General features: G+C 37.5%; 1 protein-coding gene across 2 annotated transcripts in view; it reads left to right on the top strand.

Annotated features, from left to right (window-relative positions):
* Positions 1 to 3,446: 3,446 nt before the first annotated feature.
* Positions 3,447 to 25,648, top strand: part of LOC129763284 (uncharacterized) — a 356,409-nt gene continuing 334,207 nt past the window's right edge. For both annotated transcript variants that reach the window (XM_055762194.1, XM_055762185.1), the window contains exon 1: positions 3,447 to 4,280. The gene's annotated coding sequence lies outside the window, so the exon portion shown is untranslated. The remainder of the gene's footprint in view (positions 4,281 to 25,648) is intronic.

The following is a 25,648-nucleotide window of genomic DNA, read 5'->3' as shown; positions in this document are numbered from 1 at the left end:
CATCTCGTTGGGAACAAGTCGTCGAACAAAACGGCGCATATTTGACTTAAAACAGATGATTGTAACTAATTTTATGAACAAATGAAAATTTAAAAAAAATACCGCAGGACTTTTTTGACAGCCTAATATTTATGTAGATCTTAACTATTTTGACTTGTGTATAAAAATAGTACATGATGACTTTTTGTCTACTTCTGATTAATTGAATAAACAGAAGAAAAGGTTAGTAGTGGCTTTAATGGTATTTTCTGTACATTTATGAACAGAATGTTGTTCCGGATTCTACCACGATATCTTATCTAACCCTGTAAAAAAGGATACAAGTTCATACAGGAACGGTTTTTTCCATAGCATCCATTTGATGTATCAAAAGAGAAAAAATAACAGATTTTGAACAACGAAAATACTCAATTCAAATGCAATTACTACACCCAATCCCAGTCCTATGTCAAGATCCCGTTCGTGCCTCTAGGCCCAGACCCATAAACTTTTTTTCAAATAACGGCATGCCGTGTATTAGATATAACAGGCATATCTAATTTATACAGTTTGTTTTGATTAATAGACCTTAAGCAATTAAAATTGCTTAGCTTTGTAATTTTTCGACATCTAAAAACATTTAACTCATTTTCCGTATAGGTCAAAAATTTAACTTTTCCTTTTTTTAAGTGTTGAAAACACAAAACGCTAGAATTAAGGGAGCAGGAAAAAGGTCACCATACACCCAAATTGTCAACGCTGTGAAACCTTCCATTTGACACTACCAAAAATTCGGTAAGTAGCACCATTCCGGAGGACGACCTTCAGGCGAGGCGTCAGGACGACCTGTCGGATTATCTTCCCCTACACCGAGAACAATTTTCATATCAGATTTATCTGTACGACACATATATTTTTGCAATCCAGCCGCCTATATACATTAGATTAATCTTGCACATGGAATTAAATTTTATGTGCGGTTGCATATAATAATGGGTTCATTTTTGAAATGTACTCAAAATGGATTCTTTTTACTTTATTTATATATTATACTTATATACTTATATATAATTAAAATAGGCAAAAAGTCAATTTCAGCAATGTTTTTACATATTATCGTCAGGAATTATATGAACATTGTGTACGTTATTCATCTCCCTGATTATAATAAGAAAATATACTGAAACATTCTTATTCCCTACTTGTGTTATTCGAGAGGGAAACAAAAATGCATGACATGGTACATTTATTATTGAACTTGATAACACATTACTCCTACAATAATTACTAACACCTAATCATCTTCATTTTCCATTGATGAGAATTCATTAGATTTTCGGAACAAATGTCTGTTCATGATATTGTGAACGAATATTGGAGGCCCATCAATATCGCTTAATCTAATTATGTTTATAATGTTTGTCTTAGAGATGGCTTATTGGCTTGAGATGGCTTCAAAATGATCATTAAAATCACCAACAATTAATTGTTCATCTACGTTTTAAATAACCTAAATAAATTCTAGAAGGAATTCTATTACTTCCATACGACTAACCTTCAATAATTAATTGATAATAATATTCATTTTATACTAGTATAAGTATCAAATTACGACAATAGTCTCCAAAGAACTTGGTTCAAAATATTATGATTAATGGCTTCCTCTGATTTCTCATGATCCTTTTTTTATTTGTGATTAAAATTTTTGTTATAGATCTTTCCTCCAGGGGTGCGATTTCCACCACACCGAAGAATAAAATATAATTCCTGAAAGAGTCACAAAAAAAGGTTTACGTAACATTTAATCTCCGTACGAAAAATCATTAAAAGGTTTATCATGTTGATTAATTGTTGTTGTGTAATTCTTGTTTTTTTTTGTTTGTTCGTTAATTACCTTTTTTCCTGTTTGAATAAACCACCACACCGAAGAATAAAATATAATTCCTGAAAGAGTCACGAAAAAAAGGTTTACGTAACATTTAATCTCCGTACGAAAAATTATTAAAAGGTTTATCATGTTGATTAATTGTTGTTGTGTAATTCTTGTTTTTTTTTGTTTGTTCGTTAATTACCTTTTTTCCTGTTTGAATAAATGAACAATTTATGAGACGCAGTCGTCCAATTGATTTTCCATGGTTTTGATTCCAAGACTCAGATGATATTTCGCAATTATGCCTACAAGCTCTTTCTGACCTTGGGTTTGCGAATTCTCCCGTATTACTTCTTTCCATGAGTGATTTTCCCGTGACAGAGTTTTCCAGTAAAGATTTCAGGTGGTTCAGACCAAAGTAATTAATCATACGCTGAGGCTGGTAAACCTTACTGAAGCTGAGGCTTAAGTAAACTTACGGTATCTTGATACCATGTGAAAATCCGCTATATGATTTCATCGACATCTACAACCAGTGTGGATTCGGATAAATATTTTGCAAGCTCGTTTTTGTTATGGCCCCGAGAGTCGATGCTTGAGAATTTCAAGAGTTCAGAGTTCAAAGAGCGATATTGTTTCCGTTTGTTGTTCTACCATCTTTTATCACGAATGGTTGTCATAACACGGACAAACACACTGAGAATCTATTCTAAGCCAAATTTAGTTTTAAATAGAAACCATTTATATTCCATAGCATCGCATATAAAGATAATTTACCTTGTTATTGAATTTAGTGGACATCAATTAGCATAATTCGGGCTTAATTATGTGATGCACATAAATTAAGCCCAAATATTCGAGAATCGTTTTTATCTGGTTACCGCACATAAAATCTATATGAAAATTATTTTCAGTGTATCGATTAATTTAGCAAATATTGATGAACAGTTACATTGTTCGCTATAACCTCAGATAATGGCGTTCTGTACAATGTCGATAAAGAAAATCTTGGTGAACACTTCTAGTATTATACCAATTCCAAGAAAATATTGAAGACAATATCGCTCACTCAGCATATCTATTGTAGACGAAAAACCGTAACGCTAGTAACGGATGCTTTCATCGTATCAAAACTATAGTATACTACACCATTCATCACAATCTATGTAGAGAGCTCACCGCTCACAATTCACTACTCACTTCGGCTCGCTCTTCTCAATACGACCGGGAAATCGCTACTATTTTCCTGTCCAATTCGAACCGGGAGAGTGGAGCGAATCTCACCGCCAGTGACAACCTTTGTGTGTACGGCATTTCAAAACATCGGCTCTCGTTCGCGTGCTTCGTTAGGCTCTCAATTTTCTTCCGTTTGCCTCGCTCCCGAGAAAAACTGACCTTCGTAACACCAAACATCCAGGCGCGCTGCAGCGGCCGCAGACTCGGTCGTGAGAGGCGCTCGATGTCGGGTTTGGAGCGGAGAACGTAACGCTTCCGATTTTCCCTCTGCTGCTGTTGCCCTTGTTGGTCGTGGCATTTCCATTCGCGGGCGCCGTTGGCTCTGATTTTGATCTGGAAGCACTTAGATGCGAATCGCATGCCGGTTGCTCAGGACGTGTGCAAGCGTGTAAAGTGTAAGGTCAATCTCGGTCTCAGTGCGGATATATAGTGCTACCGCGCCCCCTGTTTCGGTTCCCCCCGCGGAAGGTTGTGATGCAAAATAGACGTATTGTGGTTGAATAACTCTTCGTGAGTGACCCGAAATATTTTGCGAAATTTTCGGTGTGTAAGTTGATTAGCAAAAAAAAAGCGGTGTTGTTATTTTTGAGGGTGCAAGAAAAATCTAAAATCACCCCCCACCTTTTCGGAGAAAGGATGAGAATGCAGTGACAGTGTGTCATCCATTGGTGATAAAGTGATAGTAGCAGTGGAAAATTGATTTCGAAGTTTTTCGAGGGTCGACTCCACCTGTCGGTAAATTTGCTACACTTTCCTACCAGTGCAATTTTGATAGAGTTCAAAAAGTGATTCATTTGTGAAAACAAGTGCATGAAAAGCCAGCTACACTTGGCACAAATATTCAACAGTGAATGAAAGAAGTGTAAATCAAAAATATTGAAGTGGGAGTTTATGAAAAGGAGGGGGACGCAAGTTGAAAAAGGATTGCGTGAATTATTGAAATGATGGAAGTAAATCCATGAATAATAAATAAAAGTTCAATGAAGCAAAACGAGCGTGTGTGACTAGGAGAAACAGGAAAAGGACGAACTGATCCACAGGTCATCGATAAAAGGACACACTTTGTTGTCGTGAACAGTGTTGTGAAATCGAAATCTTTTCAGTTGGATCATGTCATTGGACTTGTGAAAAAGAGCGCAACACCATTTAGGAAGCACGTTTCGGATTTCAGCCGGATGACGGAACTGGAAAAACGGTAAGCAATTCCACGTTCTTTGTCGCACGGCGCGCAATTGAAATTCATTTATGCTGTATATTGTCCACGATATGTAAATATACATTATTTATATGGTAATTGACAGATATGAAATTTAGACATGGGAGTGCTCTGATGGTTGATTTTTGGACATTTCATTGTTCTGATTAAATGGAAATTGATCTTCGAAACAATGCACGCATTGTTTCGAAATTATATGTTTTGAAGTTAAGGAATAATAAGCGTCACTTCTCCCATATTCAATAACAAATAACTTTTTGTGCTTAAAAGTAAGCTATGAATCTTGTATATTGCATCCGAAATCGGTAAACAGGGTGTAACAACTCTTAAATCTCTTTATAACTTTTAATAAAAGGCTCTATCAGTTCTCTTTTTCGCGGTTTTTAGTGTGGATTCATATAATTCTCAAAATTGTTTGTGTAAAGCTAGATTGTTTGCGTAAACCTATTAAAACCCATTAAAATTAATCAAATATATGTTAGAAGGAAGCTATTTCACCATATTTCGTTGAATGAGATTCACATAGCGTAAATTGTACGAGAGCTGTATTAATTCTTTCGTATGTTTCTCACAATACCGTACAATACAAAATATCACTATTTACTAGAGTAACCAAATAGTTCTGGAATGAAAACGGACTTACTTATGTCCAGAAAAATAATCAAAAAGTCATATTTTTGGAAGAATTTTTTTGAGTGAATCAAACCGATAATAAAACCAATAAATCAAACATTCTTATATGCATCTGCTATGTTCTTCACAATGGAAGAACGTTTAAAAGAGGCTTTTAACCATATTTCCTGATTTTCAAACAGATTCCAGATCAAAAAATCTGTTTGGCATTTATCATAGCGTTCATGGTTTAAACATTGAGTCGCGACAATATTGTGCCCAAATATTGATCATTAATAAAAATTCTTCCAACAGATGCGTCACTACCAGGAAAACATAAAATATAATCTTCACGAATTTCTTACATTCTAGAAATTTGTTTTCCATTTTGGAAATATTCGCACATTTGTAAGGATCATTTGTTCCACTCTTTTTGTCTCAATCATTATAGGTCCTGTAATCTATATTTTACTAATGCTATTGAATCTGTTCAATCCTTCAATCTGAAACGTCGAATCACATTAGACTGTGCCAAAACCTACAACATCGGACCTGACACTCGCTCAGCATAGTGTGCTCGTGCTTGGACCGTCCTTTTGAAATGAGATCGTAGGACAAGTTGTTAAGATAATACTGTTCTGTTTCTCTTCAAATGGTTTAAATTAACAAATATTGTAAGCTCACTCTTTTTCCATACATTTGTACTGTGCATTTCTGTCTTTACCTACCCGTACTTTCTATTCAGAGAAATGGGTGTAGCCGAATGAGGCGTGCGCAAATCGCTCGCTAGAAATGTAAATGCAGTGATGAAGATTAAGAACGAAAGGGAATATTTACCTAGGGCGTGAATATTGGATCTTGCTGAGGCAAACTTTCAGTATCGTTCTAAATACGAAGCAATGAACACGAATGGACGCGATCAAATTGCTTACTCACTGATGTCTCTGGCGTTGCAATCGTTACATCAAACTGACGCCATTTCATTAAGGTTCTGAACTACATAACTGTGTGGGGAATCATCAAATCAGGCTATCGTCGGCTCACCAAGAAAATAATTATTCGGGAATTTTGTGTTTGATTTGGTTCGCATGACAGTAGCAAAACTATCTCCTCCAAGGATGACAGCTAAGTTTATCGAGACCGGAAATATTAATAGAACGGGCTCCTGTTGAAAAGAGCGCGAAGTGTTTGTGTGCGTACGTGCATTTCCGCTACGATAAAACTCTATTTGTATCTGCTCCCGTGGGCATTAGCCCTGTCGCGATGCAACAATCACCTAATACTTTGATGCTATGATGGACGATTGTTTGGTGGTGTGAATGAGGGATAGCGGAAGAGGAATATTCGCGCTGGGGTATGAATAATGGATCTCTACTGAGGCAAATATTCAGGCTTTTCTTTTATTCGAAGCAGAATCGCTTGCTTTCCGTCATCATAAGGGCTTCGTTGGTGCCTTTGACATTGTACCAATGCATCGAACTGACGCCATGGCAAAGCAGGCGTTAAGATAGTGCGCCACATAATTATTTCAGGAATATCGAGCTAAACCATAAAGAATGTCGTGCTGGAATGTTGTGAGTTATTTGGGTAAGCGTGTCAATCTCAAAACTGCCTTCAACAAGGATGGCATTTACGATAATCTTGATCATAATGAAGCAATGTAACTCTTTTCGAGGTTATTGAGATTAACAGACAGAATTTATCTCGTTTATTTAGTGACCAACAAACGAAATGACGTTCTAGAATTTTGTATGTGATTGGATTTCGCCTGCTAGTAGCAAAACTTTCTCCACTAAGGATAACAGCTGCGCTTATCTCGAGCAAGAGAAAGTAATGCAGCTTTTTTCGAGGCCAGTAATATTAACAGGTGCTCCCGTGGCCGAGTGGTTAGCGTCAAACATTATCATGCCGGGGGTTCGGGTTCGATTCCCGTTCTCGCTGGAAGATTTTTCGTCACAGAAATTTCTTCCGACTTGCACTTGCGATTCTACAATGAAAAACCATTTAAAGGCGACCAAACCATTCTACTAAACAGTTGATTCTAAAATTTCGCAGCATTCTAAACTAATATCCGATGCTATTAACAAGCGACTTAAACAGCATAGTTCTACGTCAACAATGTGATCGTGTCTTGGACACAACCATACACGGTTTTGAGAACTATATTCAATGTGTATTGTCCTTTCTCTCCTTTCTCATTTTTCTTTGTGATTCGGTGCAAAATCAGCACATCTTGACTTGCTAGCTCGCTCTGAATTTCTTGTCAATCAGTGTTGCCACATTTTCATCTGTACCAGAGGGGTTAAAAATATTTCTCATCTGTACTTTTGACGTAGAACTACGTCTTTCATTAAGGGTGCCAAATCAGAAAACAGGTCACGTTTTTATGAAATAAAGTTAACGTTAATAACTATTTTTGCCGTGAACGGATTTTGACGCAAAAAAACAAACGCATTGCCAGGGGCAATAAAATTTAGAGGCAAGAGCCATCTAATGATGCACGCGATATTGGTGCAGTGAAAAGCGCTCGCACTGAAGCGAGCCTTCGCGAGTGTGACACCGCATCGAACAACACCGAAGTAGACGATTTCGACGCGTCGGTCGAAAATGTAAACGCCGTTATCCAGACAGCAACCAAAATCATGCTCCCCCCGCTGGTGGTGGAGGCGGTCGCTCTTGACAAACTCATCAGTGAATTCGCATCGATGGGTGTTACAGCAGAGTACAAGCTGTATGGCATAATTCAACCTTTTTCCAAGCAGTTATTATTGTTTGTTTTCCGTCATCATAAGGGCTTCGTTGGTGCCTTTGAGAATGCATCAGTGCATTAAACTGACGTTATGGCGAAGCCGGCGTTGAGGTTGTGCGCCAAAAAATCATTTGGGGAATACCAAGCACCTTCAATGTCTTACTGGAATGTTATAAGTTATTTGGGTTCGCGGGCCAGTCGCAAAACTGCCTTCAACTAGGATTGCATTTGCGCTAATATTAATCGTAATGAAGCATTGCTACTGTTTTCGAGGTAGTTATTAACAAAACGATTTTATTTCGTTTGTTTAGTCACCAAGAAAGTAAATGTCGCTGCGCTTCTCTCGAACATGAGAAAGTAATGCAACTTTTTTCGAGGCCAGTAATATTAACAGGAGCGTTTCTTTTGAGAATAGCGCAAAATGATGAGAAGTGTTTATATTCCTAGTAGTTTCAAGCCACCAATGTATGGCTCTGTATGCATGCTATGGTGAACGCTTGTTTGGCGTTTGGTTTACGTTGTACGAAAGATGCCTAGAGGTGTGATTCCTTTGAGGCAATACTGAATAACATGTAGCATGATATTTGATACTTGCAAGTGTTGTCAATGTTGTTGTTTCCATGCGGTGCCAAAGATATATTGATGTAGTTATGAGATGTGGAATAATGGTGCTGTTGCAAAATGTATATAATCGACTGTAGCCGAGTTTATGTCAATTGCGAAAAAGGCCACCGGAATAGCGTTTGAGGTAAATTTTCAATGCATTGACCCGAAATAAATTCCGGCATCCGATCAGCTAGTGTGTTGTTTTGCGAGGGCAAGAATGAATCATCAATCAATGATCGTCAACTGATTCTACAATGAAAAAACCATTTCAGAGATTATCCTACTAAGCAGTTGTTTCTAAAATTTCACAGCATTATAGAATAATATCCGAAGGTATAAACAAGCGACTTATATAAAATAACAGCACAGTTCTACGTCAAGAATGCGGTCGTATCTTGGACACAGCCTCCTATAATTTTTCTTCAAAAAATCTGCACCAAAAATCTGTACCATGGAAAATAATCGCTGTAGAGAAATATCTATTTTATAAGCATGAAAAAATACTCATTTATTTACTACAAGTATTACATTCACATTTGCATTTGCATTCGTGTGATTATACATAGTTTCTCTGAATCTAGATTGCATACTGTCATTCATTAAAATTTTCGAGCTGCGTTCAATATTGTTCATCGTATCTTTGCAGAGCCGATTTCGAAGCTTATTTTTATTCTGATTATATTAAGAAAAAAAATCGCTCGACATTTGCCGAGGAGTGAGGCATAGTGAGAACGTTACAAACATAGCGCCGAAGCGCCGAAAATGCGAGCGAAACGTCAATTTTTTTTAGGCATCCAATTTCTGTTTATCAATTCTGCACATGTTCGTTTAATGAACATGTGTGATTTTCTTACGGAGTAATTTTACCTTTAGGGTACGGAACTTATTTTTCAGATCTTGTATAGTTCCATCGTAGAATCCTGGGAACGCCTGTAACACAACGTTAATGCTTGTCAAATTGGATCATCCAAATCGAATCTTTTTCTCATTTGCTTGATCAACTCCACGAAAAAAAATGCGGCAAATATCCTCAAAAATTATCTGTCTTTTGCTGTCCATTGTTCTGAGTTCATGCCGCTTTTCAAATGATCTTCAAATTTAATATCATTGGAAATTGAAATAACGTAAAATTCTTCGCAGATATTAGTGAGAATGATCAAATAAAAATCTTTCAGCTCTTCATGTAGCGTTGTGAACTCAGGATGCGGTATCAAATCTAGTACGACTATAACTATAACTATAACTATTCTATTTATGCAAAAAAAAAATGCCGTCCTATTTTTGTTATATTGTTCAAATATAGATAAACAAATAATGACATAATATATAGTAAAAATGTTCTTTATTTATTTTTTTCTGAGCTCGAAAAAACATCCGAAATTCGTGCCTCTACACTAGAATATTTCCTTAATGTTGGTTTGTTCGAATGCAAGAAATTTCACATGCGGAAAATCTGTACCAATCTGTACATTTTGACGAAAATCTGTACCCTGTACCGTACACATTTTGTACCAAAAATAACGAAAAATCTGTACCTTTCCAGATAAATCTGTACAGGTGGCAACACTGGTGTCAATCTCGACCATGTCTTCACTGTAGACCACACATTCAAACCTGAGACGAGACATGACAATAGGGGGCCGATTCCGGACCACTTTTTCTGTCAAACTCGAACCACTTGCAACTCGACTCCTATTGGTTGATGAGGAAAACAGTTGAGAAAGATGAATATACAAAAATAGGATTTCCATCATTTTTACAGTGTCGCCAAATATATTTAAAATTGACTAATAGTTGCATTCATATTTCAATTTATTTCTTCTTTGTATATTTTCGTTTCTGTTACGTCTTGTGTTCAGTTTCCGAAGAGAAGGAAACATTGAATCGGAATTTCCACCCTATACCTTTTTGCGATTCTCCTGTCATCTAGCATAGCATAATAGCAGCGGCCTAGCAGAGAAGAGCATCCAATTATTTTCCAACCGTAAAGCAGTTAGCAATAAAATTAGGACCAAATAACAAATAATAACTAAGGCAGCAGAAAAAATATTTGGAATCCAACCTGAAACCTGAATAAACGCTATGTTATAATTTGGGAATTTATAATTTTATCTATATTTCAGTACTGTTAATATTTGAACGATGTCAGGGTTGAATTATATGGCCTTATTCCATTATACACTTCACGGTGAAAACGAAATGAAGAGTAACCGCGATGACAACGATACGGTGTTGACATCTGGATACAAAATTAATTTTTAACAAAGCTTACTAGTCTCGATCAGATTAACCGGCCCGAAGGCAGTTTTAAATTATTAAAATCTGAATAAAAAAATTTATTTGGCGTTTTTTATTTACTTGAAGCACGTCTTTCTTACCGTAACTTAACCCATTTTCCATACACTTTCCGATATTCTCACTAAAACTAATCATTATAATATAAAATTATCTTCAGATACAATTTTTGTAAGAGATTGTATTACCACATGAAGAAAACAAAGTTTCTTATTCACATTGAACATTAATTTGATACGGAGAAGTTAATTTTCATCCATAATTTGCCTGAAACCAAGGCATTATCTTAGGCACTAACTCGTAAAACAAAGTTCAATGACGTGTCTTTCATTTCGTTTTCATCGTGAGGTGTATACGGTAAGGCCCATAGTCTCTTGATGCATAAAATGAACCATAAATTTCATTCACGTATTTCAACATATCATACTCCTGTTATCAAATCTACGTTTTCTAGTTTTCTTTGCTCTCTCCTCATTTGAATTTGTTTTGCAAACCAAAATAACAGGAAAATACTAACTGTTTAAAATATGTGACACCCGGTTGAATAATTCATACAAAAAATGGTACAGCTAAAAAAATACATGATACGAAGAACACATGTTTCTCGCATGAGAAAATAATCTTCCGAAATTTTATAATATTGGCAACCTTTACATCTCGCGTGGCTCGGCTCCTCTGTTATCTAGCACTTGGTTGACGAAAATGCAGAAAGGAGAGTGAGAAGCCAGTTGTCACGTCTTGTCTTAGATTCAAATATGTTTAACGTCTTGTGTCGTCCTTCTGTTTTTATTCTCACTCCGTTCATAGGACAGGGTTTCCAGGGCAGAAGTTAAGGGGCCAATAATGGGCACTGGATTGCGTTGTACCCTGGCTGTACCGACCATTGTTGGATGGTGATTTTCCATTTCGCTATTCAAATATTCATAAATAAAAATCAATGTGTGTTTCCGCTCGAGAACGGATCGTCCGAAGTTCGCATTGAGGCATATACCATCGTGTTCCGTAGGGTTTGAAGCGAAAATGGAAATATGTTAAATAAACACTCAGAAAGTTAAAATTATAAAAGTAAAATTAACTTTTCCATTTCAAATATGTATTCTCTATAATAAAGTAACATTTTTTTTTTATGAGAAAAATTGATAATTATGTTCGATAATGATAATTATCTTATGTTACAAGAGTGTTTTTTTCCTTTATTTCATTCATACATAACTCAGGAGACATCTCGTCCAGGGCCACAAAGAGTGGTTTTCATCATATTTCATTCCACTTCGTCATCTTCTATCTTGATACGCACCATCCAATGACTAATTACCACCCTTTTGTCATCATCACTCTGTTGTAAACACTGGTGGAGTGAGCAAACCATACCGAATAACCAAACAAAACGGCCCTTTTCAGGGCCACCAAATCATTATCAAAGAGTTTAATTATGTAATTTTTCAAACATATCTAAAATCAGCATGCAACAGATAACCTAACGAGATCCTACGTCAACTATGCGGTCGTGTTCCGGACACAACCCTCCTGTGTCTTTTTTATTGGTATAGATATAGAAGAAGATATAGGAGTGCGTTTCATCACATTAAAATCCATTTGTGGTGGAGAGTCTTACCATCATAGGAACATTTATTGCACCCTAAAACCTCAGTATGCCTAATTTAGTTTCATTTACTTGATTAATTCTTGAGTAATGCAGAAATTCTTATGGCATCCCCCCTTAGAGAAGGGGGGGGGGGGTGTTGGAGAGTCTAACCACCATACAAACATTTATTGCTCCCTAAAATCTCAATATGCCAAATTTGGTTTCATTTGCTTGATTCATTCTCGAGGTTTCTTGCTATGGTGGCTGAGAGCAGACAAACGACAACAAAGAATTAATCAAGTTCATTCAGGAAAAGCGCCTCCAACCCCTACCCCTACAAATTCTTGCGTAGCCCTTTCACACTGTTTCTGTTTCGAGCTATTTCTTTCGGGGACAGATTCAACAAAAACGAAAATGTCCACGCTTGTCCACGGTGAGGAGGGAGGGGCTTTTGATAATGTCCACGTGGACACGTTAAGTATTTTTTAAAGTAAAACATTCAAGTTAATAGTCAGAATTGAATGAGATCTGTTTTGTATTTACACGATTTTTTGAACCTCTTTCCTGAAATTTATATTCTGAAGGTAACGCACATGAACTAGGATTCATCAATTTATTCCAATCGGTAATAGAGGGCCATTAAATCCTTCAGGATAAAGACACCACATAACACAAAGAATGTTGGATTTTTTGTAGTATTAAAAATCACGGCTTAAGTGCGGGTTGAATTCAGCTTAAGCTCTTGATGACAAAACTGTTTGGTTTTTCTCGAGAACTCTCAAGGATTTCTGAACATTGAAACGAACAACAAATTCATTCATGAGTGTACGGGCTGTATCTCTGGAGATCTATTTTTTGCAATGATGTTGTTCTTCATTGATGTCTGGTAATTTTTGAAATACGCTTCTTTTGAGTTGTCTGGAAAGTTCATGCTGCTACTGATGATTGATTACAAGAAAAGATTAATCTTTGATGCACATGAATTAGTTGATTCGCGATGTCGAAAATCACCATTCATGAGAAACGAAACAACACGAAAAACATGCATGCAACATGCAAACATGCAACAATGCATGGACTACATATTAACACATATTACGGAACCCGATCGGATTTGACATATCGCAATCCGAACGAAATAAACCTTTGCATTCTGCATTTCAAGGTTGCAACATTTGCACAATCCGATAGGATTTGACTCAATCAGATTAAGGGAAATAGAGACAAGCATTTCGGACGTTTCTTCGAGCTCCGAAAAAGTAAAACAAACAATGTTTTTACCATCCATTATATCACTGTTTGTTTATCTATCTTTCAACAATAAAACAAAAACTGAACGGAAAAAATATATCCATTATTAGAAGTGTACACGATTCCAGCCCTTCTGGTTATCTGAAACAAACAAATTGAACAGATTCTGAATCAGTAAAGATGCCACTATCGCATGAACCTCGGACAAGTCAAAGACGTGCTTTTTGACAAAATGGCGGAAATTTGAAAGAAAATGCTGTTGAAAACTTTTTTCCAAGTTTCTTAATTTTTTTAAAATAGTAAAGTTACGAAATTGTGATTTTTTATAGGTTCATGTAATAGAGAGATGCATTCAGATTGTATCCATATAAACATAGATCAGATAAGTAGAACTTGAGATATCGAGTAAGCCAGTTTGAAAAAAAACATGTTTCGAGAAAAATGCGTTTGAAGTTAATTGTTATGGCCGTACTAGATAAGATATCACATCACTAAAATGGCTATAACTTGGGCAAATCGTTCACAAGAATGTTGAGTTAAAAAAAATCTTAGCAAGTGAATGGAACCTCGAAGCAGGTTTTCGCTTGAAGAATGTTATGGCCGGGTCTGATAGGACTGGACGAAAATTTATATCATGAGCTTCTACCAAGCAACTAGTTTCGATGAATTCCAACAAGTACTGCTAGCAGCTAAACGTATTAAAATCAACGATCCAGAACGCTTCTAGGGCACTTCTAAAACTCCACCCGCCTTACTCGCCAGATATTGCATCTTCAGATTATTAACTGTTGAGATTCTTGTAAGAACTTCAACTTACTGCATAGCATAAGTTCTGAGAGGATGGAATTCTCAAGTTCCATGAAGGATGCCGAAATATTCAGGAAAAAAACGGTGCATCTATGATCGAAAAGATGTATGTCTACAAAAATATGCTTTTGGTTTTTTCCTTAGAATGGGCACGAATTTTTCAGGACAATATTTAGCATGATTTAACAATTAAGAGTTGTAGGTCAACGGAATCATCGATCACAATGATACTGCAAATGTTTCGTTTTTACTAAGTTCATTAGAGCCATCAGGCACTACCGAACCTGTGAAAGCGAAAGTCATTGATGTTTAGACGAGAAAATTCTGTTTTCAAACAAAGTGCTTTATTTCACTGAAAACTCAAACAGCCAGCTTTAATAAAAATACTCGAGAATAAGTTCACAATCGATATTTTAAAATGGATATGGAGATAACGTAAAAAGGAATTCGGAAGAAAATAATGAGCTCCCGGACAATGTTGAAAAATATCGAAGATTTCAAAACAAATCGTTTTCATTGGTAAGGCTATAATTTTTATCAATAAAAATATGGAATAGAAAATAGAAACAAACTTAAAATGAAATTTAAGCGAAAAAAATACAATTTTTTTATTTTTTCCTCAAAATCGGAGGAATTTCCACGTGGACAACTGGGGGACGCTTGTCCACGGATGGGGAGGGGGGTGTTTAAAATCATACTTTTTCTGTCCACGTGGTATGTGGACAGCCCCTTAATATATTTCAAAGGCCGAAGCATTTCATGGCAGTATTTTTTCCTATTCATCCCGCTGATACCAAAGTGCTTCCTACAGTTCGAGTTGATACTTTTGCTGACCCGCTGATTCCTTGGAACTGGAAATTTCGTTAGAAAATTCGCTATATCTCTCATGACGAGAATGGCGAATTTATACTGCAGAGGTTATTTGGTTGAAATCCATACTATTCGGTGGGCTGAAATCGTATATTAATGATGTAATCACTTTCATGTAGATTTAACAGCATAAGGGCGGTACAAAGTATTAATTTACGCTGTGGTCGTTGTGTTGATATAACAATATCAATCTGTAACGATGGTAATCATCGTTTTTTTGTCTACATTTACAAAAGAGGAATTGTTGGAAATGTAAAAAAAAAATGTCAAAGGAAATGAAAATGTCAAAGAGCTCACAATGTCAAAGGAATCAATATAATTATTTTTTACCCGTACTAATTGTATTACTTTCGGTTGTAATTATCAAATAATATGATAACGTTCATCGTATCCATTTTTCCTTTGATCATATGAATAGTGTTGATTTTTCAGTTTCATTATTTTTTTTCATTTTGACGTAGGACTACGTCTTTCATTTCTATATCGGGGTGTAAAATCAAAGTTTCGAAAACGAAGGCGTTACGCTGGAGACCGAGATTTTGAGCGTTAACAGCTCCCAAACAACTGAACGAAATAGTATGGTAAACACTCGGAAGATAAAATGTCTACGCGTTATATACTTGTTACTTTTTGATCCAAAAACTTGTTCCAATAGCCCTAAAATTGCTTTCAAAACAGGCTATTGAAATCACCAATCGGTGTATAAGCGAACACCGCTCGGAAATCCACTCAGTTATAATTGAACAGCGATTAGAGGATGTTGTAGCTGTTGTGGTTAAGCTAACTTCGTTCATCATGAAAGCGCTGATGAACGGTGTCACCAAGAGACTGGTTGTGCACCTTAGGCCAGAGAGGAATCTATCAGAAGGAGAGTGATGCAACTGAAAAAGCGACCAAGAAAGTACCAGCTTCGAAAAACGGTTCCGCTTGAAGCATCGGAGCAGCCGACAAACATACATACACGCGCGGAACTCTTTTCGTTCGATTGTTAGCCAGCATCGAGAAGATGCTAAAAAATAATCTGCCCCTTGGAATTTACTTGGAATTTACTTATTTACCTTGGCAATTACCTTGGAATTTACTTATTTACCTTGGCATTTACAAATGTCTAAATTTTTTATTTATTCGATTACCGATTAATCGTTTTAGAATATTCGATTCATTCGAATAATTGTCTTTCAGTATTCGAATAATCGAGCGAATATTTATTTCTTGTAATCAGAATGAACAGACATTTATAAAAAAAATCATGATGTCATAATTTTCAAAGTTACATGAAATATAATTTAAAAAAAACATGGTTTTAGGGCTATTGGAACAAGAATAATGAATTTTGAATGAAATGGTATTTCAGTATATTGATAAATTTACCATTTCATGATTGATTTTTTGCGGACGATTGAGAAAGAGCACCTCATGAAAATAATGCACAATATTTTTATTGAACCAACATACAATTTTTTGACGGTTAAACAAATTTTACACAGTATTCAAAAAAAAAAATCCTTTTTTCATTAATTGCGATTACTGTGATAATTATTCGATGTATTCATATTTTTATTTTTCACTAGCTGACCCGGCGAACTTCGTCCCGCCCAAAATAGATTTTTTGATTTGAATACTTTAAAACATCCACGTTTTCTTACTAAGTGAACGTTAATGAGTCAAATCACTGAACTCTTAATTGATTGATTACCCTTTGACCCTTTACAATTTCCTTTTACTATAAATTGTCTAGTACTTCTACAAACATTGGTCCTTATAATATAAAATTATTTTCAGACACAATTCTCGTTCAAGATTCATCAAGCATTTGGAAAAAACATGTTTCTCCGTTGCATGGAATACATGTTTGATACAGAGAATATTACAAAATAAAGACAGCTCAAATCGGACCATTCCTCCCTCGGGTTTAGGGCACACCCCTAACACACATTTGGCCTTCCATTTTTGTTTATATAGATAGAAAATATTGGAATGGGTTATTCCGTCTTAAAATCCTTTTCCACATTCGAACAAAAATCAATTTCGTACCAACATCAAATGGACTAACAACGCTTAGCTAATTGTAGAACATATGGGAATCCAATTTTCCGAATTTTCCGATTTTTCTCTCCGCTATATTGATCTACGGGAAGAGACGAATACAACGAAATATAGATGACTCAAATTGAACCATTCCTTCCTAGGGTTTTGCGCTTACCAAAACATTTGGCCTTCCATTTTTATTCATAGACTAGCTGACCCGGCAAACTTCGTCCCGCCCAAAATTTGTTTTTTCACATCCGGCGATCCTTTTTTGGTATAGATAGAAGAAGATATAGCAGTGCGTTTCATCACATTAAAATCCATTTCCAGTTTCGAACAAAAGATCAATTTCGCTACCGCAAACATCAAATGGACTAACAGCACTTGTCACTATGTAATTGTAGAACATATGGGAATTAAATTTTCCGAATTTTCCCTTTTTCCTTCAGAGTTTACCGAAAATTTTCAATTGTCATGTTTGGAGGGGTTTCATACCATCATAGAAACATTTCTCATACCCAAAATTGTCATCCCAAATTGTGCTTGATTAGTTCTCGAGTTATGCAGAAGTTTGTGTTTCGTTTGTATGGCGGTCCCCCTTAGAGAGGGGGGTTGAGTGTATTCGCCATAGAAACGTTTCGTGCCCCGTAAAACCTTCACATGCCAAATTTGGCTCCATCCGCTTGATTAGTTTTCGAGTTATAAAGAAATTTGTATTTCATTTGTATGACATTCCCCCCTTAGAGAAGGGGGGGGGGGTGGAGAGTCTTACCACCATAGAAACATTTATTGCACCATAATACCACAACATGCTCAATTTGGATTCATTTGCTTGAATAATTCTCTAGTAATGCACAAATTTGTGTTTCATTTGTATGGCAGCCCCCCCCCCCTAAGAGAGGGGGGTGGGGTATCTAACCACCATAAAAACATTTATTGCACTCTAATACCTCCATATGCCCAATTTGGTTTCATTTGCTTTAATAATTCTCGAGTAATGCAGAAATTTGTGTTTCATTTGTATGGCAGCAGCAACAGCGCCCCCCCCCCCTTAGAGAGGACACCGACTGGACAGCATCGTTGCTGGACGAGCTGGACAGCGAGAGATCAAGGGCAATGAGGGTGGAGGTGTAGTGCAGGAGTAGAGTAAAGTTTTCCAAGGGACTATCTCAAGGCTAGTGACGAATGAACAGAAAAAGTTGAAAGTCTTTATAATACAAAACCTAACCTAACCCTGACACGCATTCATTTTTCGTGAGGACACCCACTGGAAAACATCGTTGCTGGACGAGCTGGACGGTGAGGGATCGACTGATTTATTACCTGACCTGACCTGAAACGCATTCAGTTTGTTTTAAACTGTGAGGGAGCGCAGAAAAGCCGATCCATCAGGAGGAGAAGAGAAGGCGACCATCGCAGCATCGAAAAACGGTTCCACTTGAGGCATCGAAGCAACTGCTTCGTTTGGTTGTTATCCAGCATCGAGAAGAATCTGAAAAGATGTTTTTTTTTTTTTTTTTTTTTATCTTCGCTTATTTTTCGTCGGCCTATTTCCGCCACTTTAGTGCCAATCACCGACATCAGGGAGGCGACTCCACCTGTTCCTACCTATCAGACTCAACAACTCATGAGCCGGGCCAACTTCTTTTACTTCCGCTCCGAAGGAAGACGTAACCAGAGATTTTTCGCCTCAGAAAATCCCAACGACGCCAGCTGGGATTGAACCCAGGCCGATCGGATTGTGAGGCTGTTACGCTAACCATACAACCACTGGCGCCGTCTAAAACTGAAAAGATGTTATCGTTTCTGAAAAATAATTTGCCTGTTCCCCTTGGGTTTGAAAATTACATTCAAGCGAAAGAGATTCAATTTCAAACAAATGATCACTAAATCAACGATAGTTCTACGTCAACCTTGCGGTTATACCACAGATATAACCCAATTCCTATTTTCTTCAAGAGACTTCCAGCCCCCTGGGCTGGTGCATTTCTACCTGTGTCATTGTGTTTAAAAATGGTTCATAATCCATTAGCGTGGCATACAAAAAGCCCAGACTATGTGAGAGATAAAATAATTATCGCTTATCGGCACTACTGAACATGGCGTATTATTAAAGCTTGTTACTGTTAGAATTAGGTCGCATAAAGTAGGACATTTTTCAGTATAGATGTATGTACAAAGATGTTTTATCGTCCATCAAAATGCATCCCTTGCACTTCGTCAACACTTGGTCGCACAGCTTCCTTGCACGGGTTTTAGAAACCAGCTTTTGTTTCAGCGTCCTGTTGGGTGGTTTGTTGGTATGATAAGCCTTCTCACATACAAATTCACCGAATTGTACTGTGACTCGTCATGAACTGTTTCGCCAAATCCCACAAGGAGAGTCCAGAACTTTTGTGGACTACTCGAATCACCTCGTAGATTCTGGTCATATGTTCCACCTCTATGCCTGATTGGTTCCGCCCGATTCAACGTAAGGGTCCCCTGGTAACGTTTGAGTAGAGTATTTACAGTCTATTTGGAATTTTCACTACTGAATAAACAAACCATCCGGATCAAAACGCTGTCGACGGTTTCTCGATGTGACAACTAGAGGTGCTGCAGTGAATATAAAAAAGCGGCCAAATTCTAACTGAAACACACCTTATGTATTTTCGTAATCCCCACAGTTTCGGAATCAAATGACATGATTTATTTTCTTATCCAGACTTCGCCAAGAAATTGTCGGACAGACTAAAATTCAATTATTGAATCCTTATAACAAACACATTTCTGGACATATCGAATTCAAACAAGTAATACACTTCATTGAACCGTTGGCAACAAACATCCAAAGGATCTACCTGGAGCTTCCCCAGAACTTCTGCACAGTCAAGATTGTTGCTAAGAAAACCGAAAACCAGCAGTCTCTGGAGAAATTCACGTCGTTTTTGCAGTGTCGGTATGTGAATCAGTGCTCAGCGTTCTTCATATGAGGTCAGATGTTGGTCGCTGCGCCACGGAAGATGACGAAGGGCATATGCCTGAGTGTGGCGTCTAATGAATCCGAGAACGGTAAAAGCCTTAGCGGTAACCGTTGCAATATGTTCTGTAAATTTTAATTTGTTGTCGAGCACGATACTTAGATCATTGGCGGCTGCAACTCTGTCCACTTCGATCGATTCCATCGTATATTCAAAAGTAATTGGTGAGCAAGGCCGCGAAAATGTTATCGCGTGACATTTTCTGATGTTCACTTCCATGCCATTTATTGAGCACCAGTCCAGCAGAGCATCTAGATCCAATTGAAGAACACAACAGTCCATAAATAATGTTACTACTCGAAACAATTGCAGGTCATTTGCATACATCAACTTCGGCGATTAAAAACTGCGCAAATATCGTGAATGAAGAGTACGAATAAAAGTGGACCTAAAGGCGCGTCCACATTATGCCGAATGATGCCTGTACCATGCGGCATATTCGGTTCGTTATGTAATGTGGACGCCCCATCGGGTGCACGAAGCCGAAGTCACATCGGATGCACGAAGCCGTCACAAACACACGAAGCAATATGTCGTCAACGCTAATTTACTTTGTTTTGTTTTGGTTCGACTTTCTCGAACCGGACCCACTTGTTTCGGGTTGGGTTCGGATTGATTCGAGTCGGTACGTCGGCAAGTCCGGGCGACACGTCCACATTTATTCGGCTTTACCGGGCGGCCAAGGCCGATTGGCGTAATGTGGACGCGTTTTAAGTGACTGCCTGGCGGCACGCCAGAAAAGGGCAATGAAACAGACGAGCCAATCCGTACGTGTGCACTAAAGAACTCATTACATTAGGACATTTTTCATAAAAATAATGAACGAATGAATAATGAAGATACATAATAAAAAAATTACAGAAAAATAATGATTAAATATTCCTTTTAAAATGTATATCCTTCAAGAAATGATTAAACAGCCCAATGTGCCGGTGAGAGATGTGTTGGCCCGGTTAGACCTTGATTACATGTCCCAAATATATGTCTTTCTAAAAGTTATCGATCTTCGTGTGTGATTGTCCTTATATCCTTATATTCTCCTTTTCCTTTTCCTTCGCGAGAAAGCAAATCCCTTCTTACTAACAATAGAATAAGGTGAAATGTAAATACGTATTAGATATAAGATAGGCTTAAGAATTGAGTAGGATGAATGTGAGTGCGAATGTGAGTGTGAACATTGTCAACATATCCTTATATCCCTTCCTTTTCCTGAAAAAAATGTCACCCTTCTAAACTCGAGCAAACCGCGAGTAATCGGTTCTCTACTTCATTAACACTAGAATTAATGAAAAATGTTTATATATACTTGTAACAATACAGATAGGAGTTTGGCTCCTTTAAACTTATGTAACTGAGCCTGTAAAAATAAACGATTTAATAAAAAAAAAAGAAATGATAAAGGTTGTCTGCAAAGAATCTTGAATAGATTTTTTTCTGATAGCGATTTTCTACTACACTGAAGAGATTTTTGTGGATATATTGAAATAACTTTGATACTGGACGAGCAATAGTAAGGACTACTAATTTGAATAGGTAAAAAAAAAGAATCAATTAGAAAAATCGGAGCCGAATTTCCATTATCCGTAGTTAGTGGTTTGATCATATGCACCACGATTTAGAAAGGGGTGTGATAACTGTTAACTGCTACATGCATAATCATTTTCTAGCTTTTTGTACATTATCTGTATTATTATTATGTGTAATCACAATGAAACCGTTTAACTTAAAAAAGGTTTTTTTTTACTTATTTCATATAATTCATTCATCATAACTAGAAAATTAGGAGTGGTGTCTGTCGTAGGATCAAACGAATCCGACCTGCAAGGACCCTTACAAGATACTTTGAACAATTTTTCAACCTGGGCCATTGGGCTAGGGATCGAATTCTCCACGGAGAAAACAGAGATGGTGGTTTTTTCTAGGAAGCATAGACCAGCAAAACCAAAGCTTCAACTTTTGGGTAAACCGATCACTCATGCTATGTCATTCAAGTATCTTGGGGTCTGGTTCGACTCCAAATGTACTTGGGGGGCCCATATTAGGTATCTGAGTAAAAAATGTCAACAAAGAATAAACTTTCTCCGTACAATTACCGGCACCTGGTGGGGAGCCCATCCCGAAGATCTTATAATGTTGTATCGAACAACTATTCTCTCAGTGATGGAGTATGGCAGTTTCTGTTTTCAATCAGCTGCCAAAACATACCTCATTAAACTCGAGCGAATTCAGTATCTTTGTCTCCGTATTGCGTTGGGATGTATGCCCTCAACGCATACCATGAGTCTCGAGGTTTTGGCAGGCGTACTCCCACTAAAAGATCGCTTCAATTTATTATCTCTTCGGTTCCTCATCCGGTGTAAGGTTATGAACCCATTGGTGATCGGAAATTTTGAGCAGCTGATCGGGCTAAATTTTCATTCTGGATTCATGACTTCATATCATGAATTCATCTCCATGCAGGTTGATCCTTCTTTGTATATTCCCAACCGTGTTTGTTTTCCTCTGTATTTTTTGATCTGTTCATGAAGGAGAAAATCCATGGAATTCCAGATTATCATCGATCGGGGATCGTTCCTACGATCTTCAATGCAAAGTATGGGCGTATCAATTGTGATAATATGTACTTTACTGATAGGTCCTCTATGAATGAGTCCACAGGATTTGGAGTGTTCAACGAATTTTTTAGCACCTCCCACAGTCTTCAGAATCCTTGCTCAGTGTATATTGCTGAATTGGCAGCAATACACTGGGCGCTGGACAGCGTCGCCTCACGACCTGTTGAATACTATTACATTGTAACGGATAGTCTTAGCTCTGTCGAAGCTATCCGTTCAGTGAGGCCGGAAAAGCACTCGCCGTACTTCCTTGAGAGAATACGAGAAATTTTGAGTGCTTTAACCAGACGCTGTTATGTCATTACCTTTGTCTGGGTCCCTTCACATTGCTCAATTCCGGGTAATGAGAGGGCTGACTCATTAGCAAAGGTAGGTGCAATTGAAGGCGAAATTTATCAGCGTCAAATCGCCTTCAATGAATTTTATTCTTTAGTTCGTAAAAATACCATCGTTAACTGGCAACGCAAATGGAACGAAGATGAATTGGGCCGGTGGCTCCACACAATTATCCCTAAGGTTAGCCTCAAACCATGGTTCAAAAGTCTGGACTTGAGTCGGGACTTTATTCGCACCTTCTCCCGACTCATGTCCAATCACTGTTCGTTAAATGCGCTACTCTTTCGTTTTGATCTTGCCGACAGCAATATCTGTGCCTGCGGCCAAGGTTACCACGACGTCGAACACGTTGTTTGGTCGTGCGAGGAGTATCTTGTTGCCAGATCGAATTTAGAAAACTCTCTTCGGGCTAGAGGAAGGCAGCCCAATGTGCCGGTGAGAGATGTGTTGGCTGGTTTAGACCTTGATTACATGTCCCAAATATATGTCTTCCTAAAAGTTATCGATCTTCGTGTCTGATTGTCCTTATATCCTTATATTCTCCTTTTCCTTTTCCTTCGCGAGAAATCAAATCCCTTCTTATTAACAATAGAATAAGGTGAAATGTAAAAACATATTAGATATAAGATAGGCTTAAGAATTGAGTGTAATGAATGTGAGTGTGAATGTGAGAGTGAACATTGTCAACATATCCTTTTATCCCTTCCTTTTCCTGAAGAAAATATGTCACCCTTCTAAACTCGAGTAGACCGCGAGTAATCGGTTTTCTACATCATTAACATTAGAATTAAGGAAAAATGTTTATATATACTTGTAACAATACAGTCAGGAGTTTGGCTCCTTTAAACTTATGTAACTGAGTCTGTAAAAATAAACGATTTAATAAAAAAAAAAAAAAAACTAGAAAATTGTTCGTCTTTTTTCCTTGATTATAAGTATGAATTTATCGTGAATAAATAGTAAGAATTCACAATGTGCAGATGATTAAGCGTTGATACAATGTACGAGGGTCGTTAAAAAATAAGCTTCAGTGCTTCAGAAATCGCGCATAAATAAAGTTAGGACAAAAAACAAAGTGATTTTCGTAATCTACGTTTTATTTTCTATTTTTCTACACAACCGCCGTAACGTTCGAGGCATTTTTCATAGCGTGGCACGAATTTTTCTATTCCGGGCGCGAAGTGCGTAGCGTTCAACTTTTTGAAGTACGATGTGACTGCGTCACGAATTTCTTCAGTGTTATCGAATCGTTCACCGCCGAACGCCTGTTTCATCACCGGGAATAAGTGATTGTCGCTAGGAGCGAGGTCTGGTGTGTAAGGAGGATGCTCGAACACAGTCCATTTGATTTTTTTCAGTTACGCGAGCAGAATGGGGCCGCGTATTATCGTGGATGAGGAACACTCCTTTCGTCAATAAACCTGACCTTTTGTTCTTAATCGCGGTTCTTAATCGGTCCAAAACTGCACAATAGTACCAGTGCAATATCACATTTTTCCCACAGCTCACATTTCTCTCTTGTAACGGAGCTTAGCGCTTATGAAGGAATTTAGTGTCGCACTTTATCACGATTCTTACGTGGATTTTAGGTGTTGGGCAACGGGGAGCACACCGGGCGGTACAACGGGACGGGATTATTACGGTCAGCGATTCGTCAATGTCTTTCCCTGTCTACTTAGCTCTGGACGGTCCAACAGTGGTACTGCACGTGCCTCGGCAGTAGAGTTTACACATCACAAAGGAATCTTCTAGCAACAGCAGATGTCGTCATTCGTGAGGAAAACCGAACTATAGCTACCAGTAATCAACGAAATTGCAGGAAAATACTACGAGTTTCCGGAAGCGAGCAACACTCAACTTTTTACTTCCGTTTTACCTAAGGATAGTTTCATTTGATATCTATCATTAGGTGACATGGTTTGTTTTACGCGGATTTTCGAGTTAACGCGGTTTTCTTTACGCGTATTTTCCAATGAATGTGATTTTTTTACGCGGTTTTTTTACGTGGTACATATCCTCCGCGTAAAAAAACTGGGTGTATTACGAAATGAATTTAGGTATCGAGCACGTGAGTTTAACTCTTAGTGAACTTTGGAACAAAGATGAATTGAATCCTAAATACAATATCTTTTGCTCAATGTATCCAACCATCCATCATCTGTCAGTTTCTATCACAGTGATATTCTAGAGGTGTGCTCGTTGACAAGGGCCGTACGTAAGACTACCAGTATTCCAATCTTCTAATTATTAAAATTTAAAAACTAAAATTACCTAATGGTAACCAATTTGATCTACATTCGGTAATGCAGAATATCTAACAATGTGTGCGTGTCCGGGGGGTCTCCGTAGCCACATTGGTTGCGCGTTCGCTTAGTAAGCGATCGATCGTGAGTTCAAAACTCAGGGCCCTCATTGACCATCTTTGTGTTGTTTATTTATTTATTTATTCGACAAATCAACGGGTATACAGAACCCAAATGACGCTTACGTACTAAATTATAATTAAAAACTTAATAACTAGACGGAGTATTTGTGATCGAAGAGATGTATCTCTTTCTAAGTGATGTGCG

Source organism: Toxorhynchites rutilus, chromosome 1, assembly GCF_029784135.1.
Source record: "Toxorhynchites rutilus septentrionalis strain SRP chromosome 1, ASM2978413v1, whole genome shotgun sequence".
In the NCBI taxonomy this organism is placed as follows: Eukaryota; Metazoa; Arthropoda; class Insecta; order Diptera; family Culicidae; genus Toxorhynchites; species Toxorhynchites rutilus.
Note: the sequence above shows the minus strand (reverse complement) of the source record. Positions and strands in the feature narration are given on the sequence as shown.